Source organism: Opisthocomus hoazin, chromosome W (assembly GCF_030867145.1).
Source record: "Opisthocomus hoazin isolate bOpiHoa1 chromosome W, bOpiHoa1.hap1, whole genome shotgun sequence".
Taxonomy (NCBI): domain Eukaryota; kingdom Metazoa; phylum Chordata; class Aves; order Opisthocomiformes; family Opisthocomidae; genus Opisthocomus; species Opisthocomus hoazin.
The window spans coordinates 30534607-30540738 of record NC_134453.1 but is presented as its reverse complement, the minus strand read 5'-3'; positions in this window follow the sequence as shown (position 1 = coordinate 30540738).

Here is a 6132-nt window from a genome sequence, read left to right as displayed (position 1 = left end):
CCCCGCCGAAGCAGGGTCACCTACAGCAGGCTGCACAGGACCTTGTCCAGGCGGGTCTTGAATATCTCCAGAGAAGGAGACTCCACAACCTCCCTGGGCAGCCTGTTCCAGTGCTCCGTCACCCTCAGAGAGAAGAAGTTCCTCCTCATGTTCAGACGGAACTTCCTGTGCCTCAGTTTGTGCCCATTACCCCTTGTCCTGTCACTGGGCACCACTGAAAAGAGCTTGGCCCCATCCTCCTGACACCCACCCTTCAGATTTTGTAGGCATTATAAGGTCCCCTCGCAGCCTTCTCTTCTTCAGGCTGAACAAGCCCAGTTCCCTCAACCTCTCCTCGTAGTGGAGATGTTCCAGTCCCCTCACCATCCTTGTAGCCCTCCGCTGGACTCTCTCCAGTAGCTCTTCATCCTTCTTGAACTGGGGAGCCAGAACTGGACACAGTACTCCAGATGAGGCCTCACCAGGGTAGTGTAGAGGGGAAGGAGAACCTCCCTCGTCCTGCTGGCCACACTCTTCTTGATGCACCCCAGGATCCCATTGGCCTTCTTGGCAGCCAGGGCACACTGCTGGCTCATAGTTCCTCTTTGGTTGCGGGAAGAAAGCTTGTGAATATCTATTTTCGGTTCAGTTGTTATCTGCACCCTATTACGTTGGAGGTCCTTGGGTAAGGCAACAACTTTTAATGTGGGTGCAGGAGACTTGGGGTGGGCTGGGTCTCCAAAGCCAAGGGAGCACGTCAACAGCCAGAGCATGTCAGTCCTGCACAAAACATGGGACCTTCCTTGGTATCCACAGTGCTGCTTAAACCTGCTCTTCTATGGTGACAATTGGTCTGTAAGCATCTCTGCGTACCAGTTATTGCATTCAACATCCCTCCGGGTTTATATCACCACATGCTGCTGGGTCTAGGCTGTACCGAGGCGATGCAGTGTTTCCTTCCCTCCCTCCCCCCCTGGCTACTGGAGATGCTCACCACTTCCCCTGTGCGTGGTTACTGCTGCATCACAGCAATTTTAAGTAGTTAAAAATAAAGTTCCATGCAGATTTTCAAGTTCATCTTACTGTACAGCAATGAAAGTGACTATTACACAAAGAAAAGAAAACATGGATTAAGATGAGAGAAAGATCTCACGCTCCTTAGGGATCTTGACTATCAGACCAGAAGGGCTCTACACCTGACTCAGATTCACTTCCTATTTGCAGATGTGGCTAACACCACAGGCTTGAGAGCTGTAAGACCCCACAATAGGCTAAGGTGAGATTATTTATGCCTCCAAGCTCAGGTCCATGATCTCAAACATGGCATGATTGATAGGTTTGCATGGTGTAGGATGGACCCCGCCACATGGTTTGTAGCTGACCACGGGAAGGGTCATAGCCCGTAAAGTTCTGGAGGATGTAGAATTCTGCTCTGTTCTTCACTGAGGCGGCAGTGGGTAGTCAACGATTGAGAGATTAGCCCAAATAGAGTGACATCTGACAAAAGTTTTCAGTGCATGGACCACCAATACTAGCATTCCACCACAGGAACTCCTTGGTGGCCAGATGCAGGATGTTGTGTACAAATCCCACAATAAGTTCCCTTTCTAACATTTGCCAGTGCCTTGAGATTTGTGAATTAACAAGTTAAAATCCCAACCAGCAAGGCTCTGGTGGACTGTCCCTAAGAACAGTATCCACAGCATATTCAGAATTGGTTCTTGCACAGAATAACCACAGTAGTACAAGTAAAACGAATGCAGTGTAGCAGGAAGATTCTCCAGGTGGTTGTGGTTTAACCCCTGTAGGCAGCTAAGCACTGCACAGACTGCTTGCTCACTCCCCACCCAGTGGGATGGGGGAGAGAATCGGAAGGGTAAAAGTGAGAAAACTCATGGTTTGAGAGAAAGACAGCTTAATAAGTAAAGCAAAAGCTGCGCACAGTAAGCAAAGCAAAATAAGGAATTCATTCACTACTTCCATCGGCAGGCAGATGTTCAGCCATCTCCAGGAAAGCAGGGCTTCATCACACGTAATGGTTACTTGAGAAGACAAATGCCATAACTCTGAAGGTCAGCCCCCCCACCCCCAGCCTACTTGCTGGTGGGGCAGTGTAAGAAGCGGGGTGAGATGCCTTGATGCTGTGCAAGCACTGTTCAGCAATAGCTAAAACATCAGTGTGTTATCAACATTGTTTTCATTACAAATCCAAAACATAGCACCGTACAAGCTACTAAGAAGAAAATTAACTCTATCCTAGCCCAAAACCAGTACACAGGTGTGTCAGTAGCCAGGCTGAGTCAGCGGCTCTGGGCTTGTCATGGGCATTATCGCTTCCCGAAATCAAAATTGCTTCTAGGACAGCCTGAAGGGGTGGTCTGTGGATCTAACATCAAGATTTGGGCCCCGGTGTCCACAACAACGGTAACTGAGTGCCAGTCATTCATGACAACTTCTAATTGGGGCTAGGACATGGAGTAAGCAAAAAGGGTATGCCAGAAAACAGGGTTAGGAGACGGAGCTCCATCTGGCAGTGGACACCTGCCCACCAGTTGTCTGGCAGCGCCTTGGGGGGGAGGTGCTAAGGGGTTAACACTGGCATGCCAGGAGGCGCTGCAAGACTCGGGTGGGTGGGCCACCTGCCAATGGCCATTCAGAAGCCTGTAACAAAACATTATTCAGTAATTTATTAATCTGTTGGGAAGGGTAAACCCAGTTTCCAGCAGGAGCCGCCTGAGGTGGTCCCTCTCTGTCTGGCTGGTGGAGGTGCCCTGTCCTCTGCCCAGGTGAGGGTTCCTCTGTATCTGACCACTGGCACAGAAGCCATTGCCACGGCACCCGCCTCCACAGCTGGGGGTGTGCAGAACTCCCACGCCCATGGTGCCCTTCACTGAGGTAAGTTAGAGCTGCCCCAGTGCACCAGAGACTCCCGAGCCACTCCACCCAGCCTTCCCCTGTAGGGCTGGGAAGGGGGTCAGGGTCTGGTCCATGGCCAAAAATGGCCCTGTCCCAATTATCGTCCTGGTAGATAGTAGCCCTAACTTGGGCCATTGTACTGGGATGATCTCTCCAGGCCTCAAGGGCCTGCTGAGCCAAGGAGGCTAACTTATGCTCGTCCCTCTTGGCCCCTTGTTTAGCTTCTCCCGCCTCTTTGAGGGTGCCATGCAGCCTGGTAACTTCAGTCCGGCAACGTTGAGGGCACAACTCAGGAGGCTGAGTAAGGCTCCCTTGCCCTTTCCTTGTTTGCAATGACTGGCCTACGCCACAGTTCAAATTCATCCCTCATAGCCTGGGGATCTGTTCAATTATCTTGACCCAATCCTCCTCCTGTTGGGGGGAGCTCCAAACTTTCTCCTTTCCTAAAGCTTTCAGTAGTTGTCAGAAAGACTCTTATCCTGTTTGTGATGCCAATAATGTGGTCCAAACACTAATGAGTCTGACACATGTTCTAAAGCAAAGCTTTATTGAGGTAGTAGAAAGATGAGCAACAACGCGTCCACACGGCGACTCACCCGATCACAGGAATCATAAGCGATGCCATGGCTCCAGTTGACTGCCAGGGATGCTTGGTGTCCAGGTCATCTGGCAGCAACAGCCAACCATGCAAATGCCTTTTGAATGTGGGTGAGAGTCACGCGCCCCTTGGCTCCACCAATGGCAGAGTGATTTGAGAGAATCATACCTTACATTGGGTAATGTGGGCGGCAACCTGCCTATGCTGCTGCCGATGTTGGTCAGGGGGGCAGGGTATTGGCCGTCTGTCTATCCTGCAGATATTGGTAACGGGCAGGGCGTCAATCCATTATGTGGATCTAGTTTGGATCTTAAAACCCATGTTGAAAACGATATAGTCTCTGTGCAGGTGGCACAACTGGAATTTGTTATCAAAATCTAAATTTTCCTGGGAAAAGAAACACACCCCCCCCCCCCCCCCCCCCCCCCCCCCCCCCCCCCCCCGCACCCGAGCTAAACTTAGTGTCTCTAGTTTCATCCAAGTGGCGTTTTAAAAGTGTAGGAAAGGCATCTTCAGAATCAAAGAGGGCCGAGAGAGGAGTTGTTAAGATCCTTGAGCTCTCAGTAAACAATTAAGTTGAACTGTTACATAGAAATTAATGCTGTATTGAGGCAGGCATCATGCTGAGATGTCTATGGTTGCTTGGCGAGTTTCAGCGATCCGTGCAAGACGGGAACGACTCTCACACCGCATTGGTACGATGCACAAGTCGGTCCTTTATTCCCCCGCTTGTGCGGTTATATACATTTTCCATATCTGTACACACGATTACGCTTATATCAGATAGGCTACAGACATAAATCACACGCTGTTCACACGCCCCACATTCCCTTATGATTGGTAACTATGCACTAACGCCAATAGCAACAGACTGCCTCCACGTCCTTGAACACATCTTGTTTTTGCTAACCCACACCATGTGCACTATCAGAACTTTCTCAATGGCTATTCTTGGCTGTCTTTACCAGCAGCCTGTTCAATTATGCTGTTTTGCTTAAGCGGCCTAGTCGTGCTAATTCTCAAGCTACATCGACCCAAAAGTTGCTCTTTCCCTTTGGATGCTTACATGCAGACCTTTAGCTTCACACATCATTTGTGATTGCATTCATGAACAGAGGATTGTTCTGAGACAGGAAAAGCTGGCAATTGAGTTTTCTTTTTTAAAGTTGGATCCCCTCCTGTGGGGAGATGGCTAATAGCAAAGACTACCAGAATACCATGAACCCAAAGGACAGTTTTCTGGGCTGATAATGTGGAAACTGTAAATTACTAATGCTCATTGGTAGCAGCTTATGCTTTTATGCCTTCTTTGGCTTTATTGCCAGTTCTGTGTGGCAATCAATAGACAATACCCTGCTTTTTTCTCCTTCTAAAATCAGTGTTACTACCCAACTGGATTTCTTCTTTTATATCCCTCTGTCTTATCAAACAAGACATCCTGCTCTTGTGAATAGCTAGTTCCTTGTATCCAGGTATGTTTTGCTATCTTCCTAAATTCAAGAATGGATCTAATTACTTCATTTCCAGTTTTCTGTTGTTGCCTAACAAACATTGTGCTTTCATATAACAGACTAGAAAAGCTTACGTCATGTCTTTCTAGAGACTGACTCATATAAGGTTATAGTACTGACTTTGAAGCTCAAATGATAAAGGCATTGGCTAAGAATTAGCAAGCATCAGTGTTCAGCATCACAGTCCGTGAGACTGTTTAAAGTTCTAGTTATAATTATAACAGGAACACACCTTAACTGGCAAGGCACATCAAAATGCAGGAGTTGAAAGCAAGACATACGGTAAGAGACTGAAATATTCAAATGTAATATTATGACAGGTGCGTGACAGGGTTGGAGATAAGTGATCTAGAAAACAAAGAACATAAGTAGATGGGCATGCACTGTGCCACCACAGATGGCTTTGGTTGCTTCAGACAGCCAAGTGTGTCCTTTTTTTAAAAAAAGCTTTTTATGAATACCCTCTCAACATGCTTCCTGTGGCTAGCAGACTGTACTGTTGTTTTTTACTAGCAAGTTGGTCTCACAGCAGGTTGGAGTATCTATTTGCAGTACTTTTCAGATGGTGATAAAACATTGGACACTTTCTGAGCCATATGGAAAACTCTTGTCCTTCATTGGAGGGTTGCTGCAACCAGGAGCAGCTTCAGCAGTGCAGTTTATCTCCTCTAATTCTTAGGTAAGCGGTAACTCCTCCTCTCTAACACAGGAGAAAACTTGTACATGTTGAACTATGCATAAAACCACACTAAGCAAACACTGCAAGTGTACTGTGCAAACGAATGTCAGGCACTAAAGCCACTAGCTGTTGCTTTGCTATATTTCTCAGACATGAAATAAAAGTCCTGTAATGCCCGTCACTTAGTATTGCAGGCGAAATGAAGGTGGCACATTCATGCGTTGAGGTTTTGGTTTGATGGAGCAAATCAGTTTAAATATCAGTTAAATGGTGGTTAAATTATTTCTAGAAGTTCTGGTTCATGTTCAGTCTGAGTACACTCTTAGAGCTGTTGATATATCTAGCTCCCTGTTTTGAAGTGATATAACTTACTGAAAATGCCAAAAAACCCTAACAAACCCAAACCACAAACCTTAAGGTTCACTCCCTCTCCCACCTGCTTGCTTATA